The sequence below is a fragment of the Sciurus carolinensis genome, chromosome 8 (genome assembly GCF_902686445.1).
Source record: "Sciurus carolinensis chromosome 8, mSciCar1.2, whole genome shotgun sequence".
Lineage (NCBI taxonomy): Eukaryota > Metazoa > Chordata > Mammalia > Rodentia > Sciuridae > Sciurus > Sciurus carolinensis.
In genome coordinates this window covers 108192550-108212689 of record NC_062220.1, presented here as the reverse complement: position 1 = coordinate 108212689, position 20140 = coordinate 108192550, and the positions used below count along the sequence as shown (strand labels likewise).

The 20140-nt window shown below is 38.9% G+C and overlaps 1 protein-coding gene across 4 annotated transcripts in view; it reads left to right on the top strand.

The window, feature by feature from the left end:
- Window positions 1–20140, top strand: part of Grb10 (growth factor receptor bound protein 10) — a 198334-nt gene that overhangs the window by 89378 nt on the left and 88816 nt on the right. The gene's annotated exons all lie outside the window — the stretch shown is intronic.

Sequence of the window (20140 nt, the reverse complement as noted above, 5' to 3'; positions counted from 1 at the left end):
GTATCCATGGTCGTGGGAGAGGCTCAGCTCCATGATCCTCCAGAGATAGCAAAATCTGAGAATACTCAGATCCCTTGTATAAAATGTCCTAATATTTGCATAGAACTTATGCATTTCCTCCCGCTTACTTTTAATCATTGTTAGATTACTTATCATACTTAATACAATGTAAATACTAAGTGAACAGTTGTTTTACTCTATTGTTAGGAAATGATGATCAAGGAAAAAGTCTGTTCATGTCCAGTACATGTGTAGTATTCTTTCCAAATAATTTCAATTCATGATCGGTTGAATCCATGGATGTGGAACCTGGGGATACTGAAGGTTGATGGTATGTTACAAAAATTATTCTGGACACAAATTAGTAAGATTCTAATACTGTATCTTTTGTAAAGAAAACAAATTCTAAAATAGTTATCTTTATATATTTTCTTTCAATGAACAGACTTAAGCTAAACTTCAAAATCTGTTTTGTGTAAGATTTGGAATTCCACTTCAGGTGATTTGATGTTACCCTTTGTGAGGGCTCCTGCACAGGGGAACCCTTTTGTTTTGCCTTTTTAAAATTTTTTGAAGAGCCTGGTTTTGCATGTATGTATTCTCTGTATTTCTTGACCTTTTTGTTTCCTTCTGTTTTGAGTCATTATGGGGAAGAAAGGAAGGGACAGTAAAGTAATGCAGAGTTACTTCATAAATTAGAAAAAATGATAGAGGATGGGGAGTCTGCTCCTGACATGAAACAGGAACAATGTAATGGATTACTATAGCATTTAAGTGCAAGAAATCATAAGGTTTAGAGCTGGTAGGCATTAGAATAATCAGATTTTTAAAAATTGCTTAATGAGAAAGAAGATGACATTTAGCTAAAATCAAAGCTGAGATCTAACCAGGAAGTCAAATAAATGTGTTCTCAAGCATTAGAAGATTCATAAAAGCCGCCAGAATTTTCTGTAACTAGCCTAATTTCAGGGTCACGTTTCAGAAAACGTTCATATGAGATGATGGAAGGGAAAGATACCAGTTTATGAGTACTGGTTTTGAAATTTGGGACAATTTTAACTCATTACATTGTATTGTTTAGAAATTATCTCTTTCAAACTGAAATAATCTAGGTCTTGGTATTGATGTTCTTTTAGAATTCTGTGTCAGCACTTTCATCAGAAAATTATAAGAATAATTAACTGAGAGAATTTTTATAGTTTATCTCTCATCCTTTGTCTTTACGTCATACTTTCAAATATCCCCTAGATATCAGATATACCCAAGAAATGCCCTGAAGGGGAATTTGCAGAGCAGTACTGAGAATAATAGCCTTCCACTAGAAGAGAGCTAGTTCTCTGTTCTGGCTTGGAGTTAAGCAGCACAGAGTTGGAAGTTGGGCCTCCAGTGCATCCCAGTTCCTAAAACACTGCTTAAAGGAACAAAGGGACATGTTACCATATTGAACTCCACTGCTCAACCTCTCAGAGTTCTTACCTTTAAGCATACTCATGACATCGGCCATTCTGTCCTTGTTCACACATAGCATACAGAAGAGGAGAAGTGAAGGACACAGCTTGACTTAGAACAGGCTATTCCACAGAGCACTGAGCAGTGCCTGCACCACCAAAACCAGTCACCAGTGCAGGCCACTCAGTCCTGGGGAACAGTAAGGACTGAGGCCCCTTCCCTCTGCCAACGTTGGGGAGCAGGACCAGAGCCAAGCCCATTTTATCCCAGCCAGGAGTTGGGGTGGGGCTTCCCTGCTCTCTGAAGATGCTGGAAAAAGACTGTTGCCAAGGAAGACTAGAGCGCATGTGAACTTGTGGCCAAGCAGTCAGGCACAGCCTTGCAGCCAGAGCTAAATGGAGCAGCTTCCTGGTGGGCACAGTGACTCAGGCTGCAACCTCCACAGTCTTCCACCAGGCAGTGGCTGCAGACTGCCCCAGCCTGACCACTCCATAGGGAGGAGTAGGCAGGGAGAGTGGTGGAAAAGACAAACAAAACAACCCACCCCAAATGAGTCTCCAAACCAACATTCCAAAACACACGAAGCAATCCCATACTAGGAAATACAGCTAACAAAATCAACAGATGACCAATTTAGACCATATGCAATAAAAATAAGTCTGACAAAGGCTTTGAAATAGGCTTGTTTATATTACTCCGATGAATGAAAGACTAATGTCTCTAACACAGTGCAAGAAACCATGAAAGACAACCTGAAGAAACAAAGCAAGAATAGCTGGGTATGAAAAAGAACTGCTAGAAATTTTGAAAATGAAATATTTTTATCAATAATTATATTACTATATCATTTCCATTTTTAAAAGTGCTGTCTTTTCTCTAAAGGGGTTTAAGAGCTGAAAGTTAGTCCTAAGGGAGTCAACTTGCATAGATTGCAGAGAGGCAAAGGAAGATGGGGTAGGCAGTTAGGTACCAAGGATCCCATGATCTTTTGGGGAGGGAAGAGTATAGAAGGAAACTTGAGACAAGAACTGAGAATTGTCTAGAACTGAAGTAAGATAAAACCCACATTTTGTACTCAAAGAACTACCAAGGAAACATGACAATTAGTTCATATCTAAAAACATTTAGAACTAGTCCAGAAAATGGAAGAGACGTTGTCTTAAAGGAAACCAACCGTGGGACTGATATTGACTTAGCCACAATGCCAGAGACAAGGTGATTCACTTTCAAAGTGCTGAGGCAAAAATAACTGTCCATGTAGAATTTTATACCAATATATTGCTCCACAGTGAGGGCAAAGTACAACTTTCTTAAGCAAAGACTGAGAAAATGTGTTACCACTAAAAACCAAGAGTATTAAATGTACTTCAGGAAGAAGGAATGTGAAACATGGCATATAAGGAACAGTAATGTGCAGAGACAGTGGTACAATGTTGTAAGTGTAATCCCATATGAATTGTTAAAATAAGATTAAGCTGAAACTCCACACAGGTATTGAGAGTGTATATGTGTGTCTTTGGGAAATAGAGATTACTTAGTGGTTAAATTCTAAAAAGGCTTCATATAGAAGGAGTAAAATGTGAAAAAACTGGAAATCACTTTAGAAAGAAAAGTTTATTCATGTATTTTAACATGTGCATCTAAAATATTGACTATTATTACTGAAAGAATACATATATAATTTGTATTTTATAACCTAGCAGAAAAAAATACGAGGGGATATATAGTTTAAAAAAAAATCAAACAACATCAAATAGAAAAAGATGAAAAATTAAGATATGAAAGAGAGAAGATGTTAAACAAAAAATACAGTGTAACATAGCAGGGAGAATTCCAGATCTGTCCACCCCAGTATTATCAGACTTTCATTGGTTGAGACACCTAGGACCCTTACCCAGCAGAGAGACTCTTGATTCTTCCCTAAAAACCTGTGTAACTTTTTGAAAAATTGACCATATATGGAAGTTGCACTAAATTTTAAGCAATCTATCCCACGCAAGCCATGTTCTTTGACCCAGTGTGATTAAATCAGATGTCAACACAAAATGTTCAAGACAAAACATGTAAACATGTTTGTAGAAACTTTAAAAGAGACCCATATTTCACTCATGGGTTAAAGAAGAAGTCACAATGGAAATGTCAGTCACTTAGAACTGAATGGAAATGAGCATAGTACAAAGTGGAAATTTGTATGGGGCTGCCAAAGAGGTATGTAGGACTAAATTCCTAAGCTTCAAAAAGAAGAAAAATTGAAATTGGAAAAATGCAAATTGAATAAGGCTAAATGCAGAAGGAAGTAATTACAAAAATTAAAATGAGAAGTTATTGAAATAAAGTGTCAATAAACAAGAACAAAATAAAAGGCAGTCTTTGTAAAAAACCATCCTAATAGCAAACGTCTAGCCCAGATGTGTAGAAGGAAAAAAGGCATGAAAGAAAAATCACATTGGGGAGTTTTAGAAACAAGAAAACCATGAACAATAAATGGGGAAATAGGAGGAAGATAAATAATTTATTGCAAAAATATAAAAGTAAAATTGATAATTGATTCTTTAAAAAAATCTTTACCTTTTTTTTTTTTGTGTGTGTGTGTGTGTGATGTTGGGAATTGAACCAGGGCAGGGCCTCAGGCATACTAGACATGTTCTCTACTACTGAGCTACATCCTCAACCCCCAGATATAGAAATCTTAAATAACTCTGGAAGAAATGGAGTCAATAATCATTACTGCCCCTTCAAAAATACCCAGGTATTTTTGTAGATCCATGTTAGCAAACTTTCCAGGAACAAATAATGTCTGTCTTTATACAAACTGTTTCAGAGGTAGACAGAGGATCAAGAACTTTCCCATTCATGATATGTTTGAGTATCTTTGAAACAGTACTAATACAAAACAAAAAATTGGAAATGTAGGTGAGTCAGATTCAGAAATTTCTCTTAAATGAAATCTAAAACAAGTTGGGGTTGGTATAGTAATGCAAGGATGGTTTGCCATTGAAAGCCAGGAACATATTTAATATGTTAAAGATTAAAGGAAAATCAAGTGGTCATCTCACTTAGACATGAAAAGAGAATTTTCCACTTATTGTAGCACAGAACAAAGAACAACAAATCTCTTAACAGACCTTTCCTGAAAAGGAAACTTTTAAATCTTCTAAAATTGATTTGTCAAGAACCTACAGCATGCATCATCCCTAATGGAGAAATATTAAGAGTCGTGCCCAGGAAAATGCAGAACCAGACACAGATGTAAACTGTCACTAGAGGTCTTAACATTGCAATAAAATATCAAAGAAATTAAAATGTCAACTTTGAATGGAAATGAAAGCTGTGTTTATTTGCAAATAATATGATCATTCAAATAGAAAATCCACACAGATATACAAACTTTTAAAATGAATAAGAGTTCTGTAAGATGGTATATATAATGTGATATCAACATGTAAAATTTAATAGTTTTCTTGTACGCTAGTAGGAAACAGTCAGGAAATATAATGTCAAAAGAAATCTCATTTATATTAGTAATGATTTTTTTTTTCTTGTACCAGGAATTCAACTCAGGTTGAATTCAACACATAACCACTTAACCACATTCCCAGTTCTTTTTAAATTTTTTATTTTGAGGCAAGGTCTTGCTAAGTGTCTGAGGGCCTCGTTAAGTGACTGAGGCTGGCCTTGAACTTGTGATCCTTCTGCCTCAGCCTCCCAAGTTGCTGGGATTAGAGGAGTACACCTCCATTCCTGGAAGTAACAAAAATTTAAGGTGTCTAGGAATAAACTCAGCAAGATTACCAGACATAGGATGTTGCTAAAGAGATTAAAGTACTGAAGAAGTGGAGAGTTTTAGTATAGTCATGGATGGGAAGACAACTATAGTAAAGATTGTCATATCTTCTCAAGTTCATCTTTGTTATTAGTTGCAGGTACAACCAAATTCCCCGTAGGGTTTTGGTGTGAGTTGGCAAATGTTTCCTAAGTTTAATAAGGAAGAGTGAAACTCAATAATAGCTAAGGGAAATGTGAAGAAGGACAAGACATATGGAGGGGCGATTTTCACTCTCAGCAAATTTCTTGAGGCATCACAGGAAGAAAGTATATGGTTTATTCATGGACGGTGGTAGACACAAGGATCAGAGTAGAGACTAACACAATGACAGAAATGATACACAGCAAAAATAGTCATGGGAGAACAGAGATCACAGGAAACGACTGTTCTTATTGGGGGCAAGTCGGGTGCCTGGAAACTTACTATTTATTATACCCAATACTCAATTTTAGGCAATTAAGTAATAAGAGTGAAAAATTAAAATGTCTTTTATTTATTTGATTAACTGAAATTAATGAACAGTGAGAATCTTCATGTTCTATGTCAAAATCAGACTTTCCTAAATAAAATGTAGCTCTATTATAAAGGAAAAATGGTAATTTCATGTACAAACATGCATTTTTATACAAACACACAAGATAATATTTAAAATACTAAAAGGCATACTTCAACCTAGGGGAAAACTGCAACGCATGCAACATGCAGTGTATTACTGTCTTCTGTTTATTAAAAAAATTCTATAAATCCTATAAAAAAAAATAATAGTCAAATAGAAAAACTAGCAAAGAGCATGAGCAGGCAGTTTGCAAAAAAAAAAAAAAAAAAAAAAGCAAGTATGATTGTGTTCCTATCTGATTCTGGACACTCATTTTACATGAAAAATAAGGAAACCAATGGAGCTGGAAATCAAGGGAGCCAGTGCTCCGAGGTCTGTTTCAGGGAACAGAAGGGCACAGTCGCTCTTTCAAGTGTGTCCAAGTGCAGTGTTCATCTTCCCTCTTGGCACACACACAGCCCCGGGAGTCTATGATGAGTGGACCTGGGATGTGCTGCTCTCTGGCAGTGCAGTACAAAGGCTCATTCCCTCCCTGGGAGCGGTCAGCCAGTCTCCCAGGCCAGCATGAGCATAGTCTGCAGAAACCTGGTAGGAGTCTATGGTGTGCCTTCTCAGTACTTGCCCCAATCTTCATTCCCTTCCCTTCCCATCCTTGTGCCTGACACAAAGTTCACTTTAACAAAATGCCATGGAACATGTGATCAAATATGACAAGATAAGGTGCCATTTATTTTTTTGTCGTTGATTTTTTTTTTTTTTTTTTTGGTCTTGTTTCCTTAATTTTCAAGTCCTAGTCAGATACTCTGATTTAGATCTGGAGTTGCCTAGTTCCTTACAAGGGGCCTGATGTTGAGAATAAAAGATTAGCTGTGACTTTCCTTGACCTGTTACTTCTATCTGGCAAAGAGGATTTATTGCTCTTGTTTTATTACCTTGTTCCTAACATAAGCTGCTTATTTTTGTGTGACAGTTGCTAAAAATGCTTCATGCCTTACTTAGTAGCACCCTGCAGGATGGGGTGCATTTTCCTTTGAAAGTGGGTGGTTTTGTAATAGCTGGAATTACTCTAAACAATTTCTAAGAAATATTTCTTCATTGTGGTAAAATATATAAAACACAATTTACCATTCTAACAATTTTAAGTATACAGTTCAGTGGCATTAATTATATTCACAGTGTTGTGCAACCATCACCATTATCTATTTTCAAAACTTTCTAGCACCCCAAACAAAACTGTACCCATTAAGCAATAATTCTCCTAGCCCTGGTAACCTCTAATCTATTTCCTGACTCTGAATTTGCCTATTCTAGGTAACTCATATAATTGGAATTATATAATATCTAGTCTTTTGTAACTGACTTCTTTGACCTGGCGTATTTTTGAGGTTCATCCATTTTTACATGTATCAGAATCTCATGTCATTTTTTGCCATTTTGTTTGTCCATTTGTTGTAGATGGGCACTTGATTTCTTTCCCCCTTTTGGTATTGTGCATATTGTTCCTATGAACATGGACTTCCCAGCACATGAGTCTCTGATTTTAAGTCCTGTGGACACATACCCAGGAGTGACATTGCTGGATCCTATGGTAATTCTGTATTTAGTTTTCTCCTTATCATGTGTTTTTTTTTTTTTTTGTTTTTTTTTTGTTTTTTTTTTGTTTTTTTTTTTTGGTGCTGGGGATTGAACCCAGGGCCTTGTGCTTACAAGGCAAGCACTCTACCAACTGAGCTATCTCCCCAGCCCTTCTTTATCATGTTTGATGTGAAGTTGCAGAAAATTACAAGATTTAGAAATTTGGCCTTTTCTCCTTTTAAACAAGCTGTTTCTGTTGCTTACACCCAAAGCTGAGCCAACTGGGTATGATTCGCGCCAGAAGCACAATTGACCAAAGATGCCCAAAGGAGCTGGTAAAGAGGTTTAAAGTCCTCGTTAGAGAGTAATTGTATTGACAGAAGTACCCAGGGGTCTGTGAGCTTGGGAGGCAGTGTGGTGTCTGGGGAAGAGCCTGAGAGGGACGAGAGTCTTAGAGACCTGTCCTCGTATGCTGGGCTCATTAAAATTGCTTTCTTGGATAGCCAACCCTCGGTTTTTCAACCCACAACATGGGGCTATCAGTGCCTTCTTTGCAATTATTGTGAGTACAGAAAAGAGATGTCAAGCATGATACCATGTCTGACAGGGTAGCTCTTGTAAGGGAACACGTCTGAGTGTGGGAGGCCATTGGATTTCATCTGACAAGATCCTCACAGCATTGACACATTTTTAATAATTTTTTATTTCATCTAAAAGATGCTGGACATTGAACCAGGACCTCCCACATACTACACAAGTGCTCTCCCACTGAGCTCCATCCTTTGTCCTGTTCACACATTTTAACCCATGGATTCTAGGAATTTATTTCAAGGAAATGGGTGTGTGTGTGTGTGTGTGTGTGTGTGAGAGAGAGAGAGAGAGAGAGAGAGAGAGAGAGAGATAGAGGGAGAGGGAGAGAGGGAGGGAGAGAAAGAAAGAACACGTATGTTTATGTGTATGTCCAATTCTATTAATAACATATTCCCCCACAATAAGGGGGAGTAACTAAAAGACTAATCACATAAGCATTACAGTCACTTGAAATATTATTATTCTGTCTTTAAATATGTTAAGTTTGTGTAACTTGAGAAAATGCTCAGATGTACTAAGTGAAAAAAGTAGAGAAACAAGTTATAATACCATATCATCCTAATTTTTTTAAAAGAGCATGGTATGTATATTACATACAAATGAGGTTTAATTGTGTTATGGAATTATACATAGTTTTGTTCTCCTTATAATTTTCTTCATTGTAAACATTTTAGCAGGTCTGGGGATCCAGCCCAGTGGGAGAGTGCTTGCCTAGCATGTGCAAAGCCCTGTGTTCTATCCCACCCCCCAAAAAAGAATATGATAATAATAAAATAAATAAAAATTTAAACAAACTTATAACTATTTCATAATGAAGATAAATGAATAATAAATGCTGTTTGGATTTTATTTTAAAGTACAGCACGAGACTTTCGATATTTATTTTCTAAACCTATAGCCAAGAGGAAAAAGCAAAAGTCCTGGGGATCCATGTAAGTTCACATCAGTAAGGGGTGATGTTGGTAGCAGGATAGAATAGGAGGGAAACAAGTTGTCACAGGAACCATCAGAACCCAGTCCAGCAGAGTGAGTGTACTTACCTGTGAACAAAGAGCTGTTCAAGTCACCAAGCCCAGTGACATCACTTATTCTCAGATGGAGGACCAAAGTCATTAGATAAAGGTTACATTGTGTTCTCTGACCCTGCTTAAGAAAGAAAGAAGCCAAGAGTATGATACATGATATTTACAAGGAAGAAAAATGAAAGCAGATTTTAGTGCTTCAAGCCGTTACCTTCACCGTTTAGAAACTATACTGTTCTAGGATAACACCTGCCTCCAAAGTTTTTCCAATAGGTACATTGTTTTGTTATCAGTGATGGGTGATTTTGATGGTGATACATCATCCTGGAGCAATTAGTAGCCCTACTAGTTCCAAAATGAAACAGGTAGTGGGGATGTAGCTCAGTGGTAGAGTGCTTATCTTGCATGCATGAATTCTTGAGTCCATCCTCAGCACCACTGAAAAAAAAAAAAAAAGAAAGGGAGAAAAAAAAAAGGAAAAGAAAAGAAAATGAAATGGGTGTAGGATGTGGAAGTTTAGAAAGTCAATCTATTTTTCTTGGTTTATTCTCAGAGGGGTCACTTAAGATCTTTGGACACAGGCGAGAAGTCACAGTGAGGATGAGCAGTGGATTGGAATGCCCTTTGAATGGCTATTTGCCAGGAGACCCTGGAATATGGAGAAGGGTGTCCATATAGGCAATGGAATGTGCGTAAAGCTCCTAAGATCTTGGGGCTTTCAAAGAGCAGAGAGGATAGCAAGTGAGGGAGGGAAAGGAGACAGCGTATCTCCAAGTTCTCAGAGATTGACAGTCTACCTCCTCTCATGACAATCATTTGGGGTGAGAAGTTTGTTTCTGTTGTTTGCATCTCTTCAATTTCTAAATGTTCTATAATAGGAGTTTATTATTCCTGAAATGGAAAAAAAATAACAAGTGAAAATGTAAAATGAACGATTGTATCATACCAGTATGTACACTAGACTGCAGAAATTTCCAGCTAAAAGGGGCTTGGTGGCACCTGGGTTAGGAACTGCAGGATGACGATGGTGATGATGATGACAAATTGGAGACTTGGGCTAGATTATCCCTGGTGTTTTTTCTTTCAATCAACAGAGCTCTAAATGGAGAAACTGAGGCTGAGAGTCTTAGTAAGATGCCCCAAAGTCCCAGAGAGGTCACTTTCAATGGTGGGATGGGTTTCAAAGCCAAGTGCATTTAGCACCAGGTTTGAGATAACTTAAGAGGACCACCAGGCACACACCTGGAAATACATAAAATAACACTTGAAGAAGCTTTGCCTTTCCGCTTTCTCCAGAGAACATACATTTCTTGAGGACTCTGAGTCTTACTTATTCTGAAGGTTCCACCATAGTGCCATTTCTGGAGTCATATTTCATAGATATTTATTTAATGAATTCCTGAGCTCACATGTCCTAAATAGATATGGGCTTCAGAAAACTCTCAAGCCCTGCCTCTTCTCTGCGCATGTGACATTCTGGTAATTCCAGGCAAGCAAAGACAACCAGCTGACAAAGCCCTTCCCTTCCTGCCAGGCTATTCCCGGGCATTAGAAGCTTAGATAAGGACATGATCATAGAGAAAACACAGTAGTCTCCCAAGAAGAGTGGCTCCTCATTGTTGCTTTTGAACCAGGCTTGTAGCATTAATCCTTTTTGGGGGGTGGGTACCAGGGATTGAACTAAGGGCTACATGACTACTGAGCCACATCCCCAGCCCTGTTTTGGATTTTATTTAGATACAGGATCGCACTGAGTTACTTAGTGTCTCGTTGTTGTTGAGGCTGACTCGATATCCTCCTGCCTCAGCCTCCTGAGCTGCTGAGATTATAGGCGTGCACCACTGTGCCTGGTTTGCAGCATTAATCTTTAATGACCTCTCATTTAGTCCAACTTTTTTACTGTCATATAAAAATGGCCTCAACATATTAATCATTTTTTGCATTCATATACAAGTAAAAGTAACTTTTTTTTCTTAGTTATCAATTTCCTCATGGTGAAACTACACTCTTTTCAAATATAAGGGTCTTTTTCTGAAGTGCTAAATAGAATCCTGAATAATTGTGAATATGGGCCGCTCGTTGGTTCTTGATACCTAAGATTATGATACTTTTGATTTGTTAGCCCCCTTCTCCCCCCACATACCTAATACTTTTTATTAGGGTTGAGATGTAAAAAAAAAAAAAAAAAAAAAAAAAAAAAAAAAAAAAAAACCTAGGAGAATTATCTAGAATCCTTTCCCCACAAAAGTCTCCCAATGTCCACGGTCTTTTTGCCTCATGGAATATGAAATAGGTCATACCACAGGGAATAATGGCATATGCACATCAGTAAAGATCCTCCTGCAGTGTCAGGTAATATGATGATATTGTAGTCTTAGATTTTTATGATTTCCTTCTTCCCATCTTCTACTTCCTGTATGTTTAGGTGACTTCCCTATTGCAAGTTAAGTTCTTAAAGTATTAAGAACTTATGCTTCCTGTTATATCCCATTGAGTCCAGCTAACTATCTCATGATGTAATATTATTATATCCACAGATATAGGGAAGAAACAGAACCAGAGGTGAGTGAGTTGCCCTGGCTACACCCCTCATGTATTGCAAAGCTGAGATTTGGACCAAGGCTGATAGACTCCCTCTCTGAGCCTTTTTTTCCCTCTTCTCTTCTACCTCCAGATTAGCCTTCCTTTCTTATCCAGGTCCACCAATATTTTCCTTCCTTTTTGATTCTTCAGATTTTTCAGTGACTCAAACTGAGATTTCAACTGTAGGGATCAATTTTCCTTGGCCTTGAAGACAGCCAAGGAGATGGGATCCTTGCGGCCCCTCCCCCACCATGGACCATGGCTTCCCCTTAATTGTGCTTATTCCTTCCTTTCCACTTTGAAGATCATTTGTCTTAATAAGGAAGATATGAACAAAAAGGCATTGAGGAGCTTGCATTCTCTCTGTCTTTCCCCAATGTCAGGCAAGCAGCAGACCTCTTCCTCCTGGTCCTTATTTGGAGCAGAACTGAAAAAGCCATTGTCGTCCTTTGTCATTTTTCAAGTCTCAGCTATTCTGGGCCTTCGCTTTCCTGATGCTCTGACAGTTCACGCCACTCTTTTGTCTCGTCCCTTTGAGCAGATAATTGGACTCCATTAATGTTTCATGTTTCCTTTAGCTGTCAGGATGCTCCCTGCTCAATAGAGGGCTTTATCCCTGCAACTCTTTCTGTTCTCCTGGTGGGTTTGCTTTTCCTCTGCTTGCTTGCCCTGTGGTTTTCCTGTGACTTCCATTCATTCGTTCATTCGTTCGTTCACTCGTTAAACAAGTGTGTCTGTTGCTTGTCAAAGCCATGAGAGGCATGGGGCCCAGACCCAGGGCATACACAGTGATCCCCGTGTCAGTTCTGTCTTAATGATCATGTAACGTGGATCCTTTTGTCCAAGGAAGTATAGATTGTAGCAGGTTTTGTTTAGAAATAAATAATTCTTTTATTTAATTATGAGCAGTGATGAACGAATATCTTTAAATTTTCTTTAAGTAGAAAACAAAATTATCCTTTCTTCTAAAATCCAATATTGTTATATTTTTCACCATATTGTACTTTATATAGACTTTTTTAAAAAAAAATCTACAGTTAACCTGTATTAATCAACCTCCATCCATTTCAGTTTGTAGAAAGCTTTTTTAAAAAATTTTTAGAAGGAGTTATTTTTCTTACATAATTTTAAACTCTATCCCCAAAGTAAGACCTCAAGCTAGAGATTTTAAGGAAGGTTAAAAAGCCCTCTGTCATTCAGTACAGAATGTACTACTGCCTTCAGAAGCAATTTAACAAGATCTCAAAAATCACTTTCATTAACATAGCTAATGCACACCCCACTGTGAATTAATCCCACTTCTAAGTAGTTTCTCAAAAATGTTAGTTCCTCACCTGTGGGCAGGCACTATTATGCATGCATATTTGCAGTGAATCTTTGTCGCTAGAAGGAGTAAACATTTCAGGGGAGTTAAACAATCCATCAATCCAGGATGCCCCTCAAATCCACTAGGGTTGGAGCCAGAGCCTACTGGTGTCCTCACCCCCTGCCATTTCCTGTAGAACTTGCCTGGTCCTATGATTGGTCGCCAACATCTGTTCAACTCTGCATTCAATTCTGACCAATAAAGTCCTTGGTAACAGTCTCCTTGAGATGACGTTAGCTTATAGTTTCTTAACCCTCCCATTTTTATGGATATAGTTTTAAATGCATTGCATTTGGTTGTCAAATAGCATAAACTAATGACTAATGCTTCCTGCTGGGGAACTCTATGCAGTGATTGGGGACTCTTGCACCCCGACTCCTGATGGAGGAATAGCCTGAGTCCTGTATCATAGAAAGTATACCTGCTTTGGAGCAGATATGGTAATTCTCAATGTGATTGTGGCTGCTGTGGGAGGCCTCTCAACCTTCTGACTTCTCACACAGCACCTGTACACATCCGCCAGGTGCAGTGACATACACCGATTGCTTTTCTGGAACCTGTTATTGATTTGTGACCTTCTTCATCTGGTGTATTAGCTACCCCTCAGTCGGGACTAGTTATAAGCATTTCTGTATGTTTAAAACCAGCTTGTTCTTTGGTCCATACCACCACCACCACCTCCTCCCTGGGCATTTACCTTTTCTCTCTGCTGACCATTAAAATAAATTGCTTCCTCCTTGGTATTCTTTTCCAACCTTTTACTTCTCTTCCAAACTTACCACACTTGGTTTTATAATTTGTCAAATACATCTCTTTTCTAACAGTTTATTTCTAGGTAAATAAACTGAGGCACAGAGTCTCTCAGTTACCAAGGTATTCTGATATATTCATAACATCCACCTCAATCCAAAGTGGGACACACTTCATCCTTCTTATGTATTAATAATTTCTTTCCTTCCTTCCCTCCCTCCCCTTCCTCCCTCCCTCCCTCCCTCCCTCCCTTCCTTCCTTCCTTCCTTCCTTCCTTCCTTCCTTCCTTCCTCCCTCTCTCTTTCATTGGTACTGGGGATTGAACCCAGGAGTGCTTTACCACTGAGCCACATCCCCAGCCTTTTGTAATTTTTTTGAGACACAGTTTTACTAAGTTGCTGAGACTGGCCTTGAATCTGAGATCCTCCTACCTCATCGCCCTGAGTTTCTGGTATTGCAGGTGTGCTCCACTGTGCCTAGCTTCTTTACACTTTCTCTGTTACACCTTTGGAGACTGAAGATTCAAGATCAAGGCCTTGGCAGTTTCAGTTGTATGAAGGTCCACATCCTCATAGATGCTATCTTATTGTGTTTTCATTCAGTGGAAGAGTTGAATGAGCTCTCTGGGGTCCCTTTTATAAGGGAGTTCCATCTTCATGACCTGATCATCCCCTAAAGGCCCCACCTCTGCGTACCTTTACCTTGAAAATTAGGTTTCTATTAACACATGGATTTTCAGGGAAAACAAAATATTCAGACCATAGCAGGAACTCTGTCCCTCCTCTGAACCAAATCCCAAAGGGTGGGATTCAGCATATCAGGTAAGTTCCAGGAACCTGATTATACCTATAAAAGGCCCCAGGTGGTCCTGCACATGGACAGGTTGATAGAGGAAGCTCTGGATAATCCACCCCTCTGCCCCATCCTGAGTGCCCTCTCCTGGATAAACTGCATTCCCATCCAGGTCCTGGAGAGCCAGCTCCTGTCTCCTGGGCTTTTTAGTTCTGGGAGACATGCCAGTTCTTGGAATTGCCTGGTAGGGTTCTCCTGGGATGACTTTCCACCTCCAGATGCCTCAGAATCAAGGCTTTTCTGAGCTGAATACCCTCTCCATGATTGACTTGCCTGGAAACAGAGATCTCATTTTAAAACTCTTCTCTTTGCCAAGCAGTAAGCATAACCATGCTAGGAGAATTTTTGGCCCTTGGTGTGTGTTCATAGAAGTTTATTCATTTCGCCACAGATCTCTTCATCTGAGGACATGATCTGTACTCCATATTTCCTTTAACTTCCCACCTATTACTAAACTGTACTCAAGATACAGGGTCTTGGGACCTCCCCTCCCCACCCCTGCCCTTTTCAGCTTGAGGCAAGCCCTTTCAGTTGGGAGCCCATTCTTTAATTCCTACAGGATACATCCACCTCCTGTCTCCCTGTTAGTTGCCGCTTAATTGGATCAGGTTTTAACTTCTTCGTAGTTGGAATTATTTTTCCAGAGGTAGTAAAAAAAAATGTTTTGTATCCTTCTGTATACTTTATATTTAGCAGCAGACTCCTTTTCCAGAGCTTGTTGCTTAAGGCATTACATCTGGGTGGCAGGGATTTTTGTTTTAATTGACACATAAACATTACATGTATTTATGGAGTACCATGTGATATCTTGATACATGTATACATTGTATAATGTTCAAGTTAGGGGAAGCCTTTCTCATCTGTCTCCTCAAACATGCATTTCTTTGTGGTGAAAACATTAAAAAAAATGAGACACTTAATGCATTTACATGTTATCCTTACATGGGGCTGTGCTAATGGTCTATCATTCCAATTTGTATGTGATTCCTGTTTTGTTAACATCTGTACTCTAGCACCTGAAACGATGTTGGATATGCAGTAGTGTTCAGTAAATATTTGTTGAACGGAGAAAAATATTGGTCACATGAATGGATTTTAAATTTATGGAGTTAAGTTCATGGAATTATAGAGTGTTAATGTTGAATGTGATAATAAAGATTCCCCAGTGTCTCATTTACCTTTAAAACATCGACTTTTTGAGAGCACAGTGCCAGTGAGTGACAGAGTTTTGGACCACAAGCTGGATTTTCCCTTTTCAATTCCAGTGTTCTTGGACTAATATTTTTAGGGTTGATGGAAAATGGGAACCTTCCAGAATGACAAGTTATTTATATAGTTTCTTGTACCCAGGCTTCTGCCTGATTTATGATGTAATAGAAGAATTAGGAATTAAAACCAAAAGGTTAAAAAGAAACATTAAATTGCTTGAGAAAGATACAATTTATCTTTTGCCCTTTTTGAAGGATATTTTTTTGGGTAGGTTTCTCCTCCTACCCCATCTCTTCTGAAATACAAAGAGAAAACTGCATAGCTGAATCTGTGCTTTTAAAATGTAATTTGTAGCTCAGGTCCTTGGTCCTTACTTGGCAGGGTGAACCTTTTTGGTAGTGGAAAATTCCTTTAGTGTGTTGTGTCGGCTCGGTGGTACAGAATTCAGGCTGTCTTAAAGGACCCAACAGAGACTTAGTAATGCCCAGGTGCTTCCTTGCAACAATGTGGCAGGATAAAATATAAGAAGGAATACTTTACAAACTTTACTAGGTGACACTCACTGGATGATGGATGCCAGGTCTTTAATTTTAATGAATGGAATCATTGAGTAAAATAGGTAGCTTTTCTTATTTTAAAAATAGATTATTGTACAATTCCCAAAACATAGATTAAAATATAAATCTCAATGGAATCAAAGTACACAGGGATTAATCATTATCTTTCTCTCTCTCTCTCTCTCTCTCTCTCTCTCTCTCTCTCAATGGTGGTAGAGGTAGAGTTACCTAGTTACCAATCAGGATATCTTGATTTTGTGATTTGCTCTAGACCTTAGCCTGTACCATTAGTTGCCCTAAGGAAATGGTTGTCTCTAAGAGTAGATAGACTTTCTGTGTTTATGTAAGTTCTATTTATTAAGGCTCTGTTGGCACTGAGGCTTTGAGCAGATCCTACCTAACACAGTCCAGAGAATTGATGGAGGAAGCATAGAGAATTAGTACTGGAAGTTCTTATTTTTGTTAGGATAAAGGAATCCATGTTTATGGCAACTCTGTGAAGAGATGGACAGACTTGTCCTTTAACGAGCCGTCTGCTTGGCATCACCTGAAGGGGAACCTGTGAAGGTAGTTCCAGGTGCCTTTGCACATCCTCACCTGTTGCACTGAGCCTTCTCCTTGTCAGGGTTTTTCTGAGATTTATTTTTCCTCCTGACTAGGTCCTTGCACTTGTCTTGTTGACTGAATATTTCTTTTCTAAAATTGCCCCTTAACATTTTCCCACTACTAAGCCTGTATTGTTACTGGTCATCCAAGACCACATTGGGGCTAACTTCTGTTAGACCAGCCCCTATGCTGGCCACCCTGAGTGACAGCCATGCCTGGATTTTTTCAGCTCCAATCATGGAGGAGGTCCAGTTTGAGTAGGCATGCCGGCCCAAGTGACAAGGAAACAGGGCTGAGGGGGCCACTCAGTGCTGGGGATGAATGTTTCCCACAAGGACTGGAGCAAGCAGGGGCTGGGCTCAGGAGAGACTCTTTTGCTTACCAGAAGGGGCAGTGCTTGGGGCCATGGGGAAGAGGCTCTGTTAATGAAGAGTGAGCATGTGGCATTGTGTCACATTCAGGCAGGTTAGGGTAGAGGGTACCTTAAAGGTACCCAAGTAGATTAGGAAGATGAAACTCTAATTGACCATATTTGAGGGTATTGACAAATCCAATTTTAAAATGTTTTTTTTTTTGTTACTATTGTTAATCGTGTTAAAACATACCTAAGATAAATTTACCATCTTAACCTTTTTTTAAAGAAGCATTCAGTTCAGTGACTTCAACAACAGTTACATTGTTGTACAACACCACCAACATCCATCCACAGAACTCTTTTCTTCTTCTCCAGCTGAAACTCTGTACACATTAAACACCAACTCTCCATCCCCCTCACCCCACCATCCTGGCTGCCAGCATGGCATTTCTGTCTCTATGAATGTGGCCTCTCTTAGGACCTCATATAAGTGGGTCAGTCATAAAATATTTCTTTAGTAATTTTTTGTGATGAACTTATTTCATGGAGAGAATGCCCTCAAGGTTCGTACATGTTATAGTGTGGCTAGCATCTCTTTCTTTTCTGGGCTGAATAGTGTACATTGCATGTACTTTATCCGTTCATCCATTGAGGTACACCTGGGTTGTACCCACCTTTTGTTCGTTACAAATAGTGCTGCTGTTATTATGGGTGTGCAATTTTAAAAAAAAATTTCTCTGGGTACATTCAGTTGTTCCTCAGATCTATGGGGGATTGGTTCCAGGACCTCCACAGAAGTCAAAATTTGTGGATGTTCAAGTTCCTTATGCAAAATGGTGTAGTACTTGCATATAACCTATGTGCATCCTTCCATATTCTTCAGATTATCTCTTGATTACTTGTAACCACTAATGCAAAGTCAACACTCTGTAAATAGTTGTAATACTATTTGTTTAGAGAATAATAACAAGGAAAAAAAATCTGGATATGTTTAAGATAGGCACAGGTTTTTTTTTTTTGTTGTTGTTGTTGTTCGTTTTTGTTTTTTCCCCTGAATGTTTTTGAACCATGGTTGGTTGAATATGTGAATGTGGAACCCCAGGATATGGAGGACCAATTACTGCATTTACCTTTTGTAAATGACACAAAAGACAGAATAACTATATTGATTCTTAGAACTTTCATCTAATTATTGAAGATGTTAAGCAGTTAAATATTAATAAACCCAGATTTTGCATTGCAGTGTTCTTATAGGATATTGACATACAGCTCGTTTATGTTTCCTTCTCATTTGCGTTTGAGCAGAAACTATAACATAGTTGCCAGTGACCAAATCAGTTTTTCATAATAAAATCTTTATTTCTTAGACTACCTTTCATCGGATTCAAATATATTTCCCTAAGTGTATTCATTTTTGTCTTGAAGCTTTTCAAGCTACTGTTATAAAATGACAGGTCGAAATGCAGAGAAACCAAATAGCATGCAGATTGCTTTTCAACTATGTAAAAAACCATAGGAAATAGAAAAGTCTTGCAAACTAAAAAGCAAAAATGGGAGCTAGGTACAGTGGCATGCTTTTGTAATCCCAGTGACTCAAGAGGCTGAGGCAGGAAGATCTCAGGTTGAAGGTCAGCTTCAGCAATTTAGTGACTTAGCAAGACATAGTTAAGTGTTAGCTGCTGGGTTCAATTCCCTGTATCCCTGCCCCCAAGGGGGGGGAAAAAACTGGGAATTGTTCCTGTTAGGATGTTATCAAGCAAGCATAGATGTGATTATCTTTTCAAAATATTGTTAATCAGTCCTTACACACTTAACCAAAACATCATATAGCAGATACTGGTCCTTGACTTTGCCTGAGGGGAAATAAATGACTTTTCCCAACTGATCCTAGAGTCTGGGGGAAATGTTAGATAGAGTTTAGACCAAAACTAAGTAGTCTAGCAGTCTACTTGAAAAGAACCATTAGTCTACCACTTGCCAAACTCTGTGTAACTGGTATGATTCTCACTTCACACTGTGCTGAGGGTGCAAGAAATTATTAAATAACTTCAATTAGCCAGTTGGTCTATGCATTCTTGGGTGAGCTGTTATCCATTCTCAAGAGTCCCTGGAGTGCCTCATGCCCTTCAGGTCCCTTCCCAATTCTTCAGCCACTCATTGAGGAGGGAGGGAGGAAAGGATGGTAGAGAAACTCCCTCCAGCTCAGGGAACACAGAGCATACCACTCTGTCTCCTGCTGGTTCTGGTCTGAGGACCACCTGATATTCTGGATTCATCAACTAGGGGACCACACGGTTCCTTTGCCCAGCATTGACACACCCAGAATCCAGAATTCTACCAGTATGGCATCGGTAGCTGTAAAATTCAACAGACTTGTTGCAGGTACAGAAATAGAATAGCCAGTGCAGAGTGTCCTGATGAGAAAGTTGCTGCACTGGTGTGGAAGGCGAGGTGGAGACCCCATGACACATGAAAGGTGCAACTGGGAACTTGCAGAGAAATATGACAACAGTGTCTTTCATGTTTCCAGAGAACCCCATGAACTCAAATACACTCAGATACCCAGGAAGTTTTTTTTAGGACTTCATAACACAGGAGATGAGATGATGTACCTGGATTCACTCAACAACTAGATTATTTCTGGTTTTAGGATTTGAGAATTACAAGATCACTTTCCCCTTCCATGAGAGAGTGAGGATTTTAGCAACTCAATCCTAAAATGCTGATTTTTCTCCATCCATTGTTAACTCTCACATCTTCAAGGAAATAAAGATTAAGGGGTGCAGGCAGCCCTGAAGTTGGTTATTGTCCTGGGGGGCCTTAGTTAATATCTTCACCCCAGT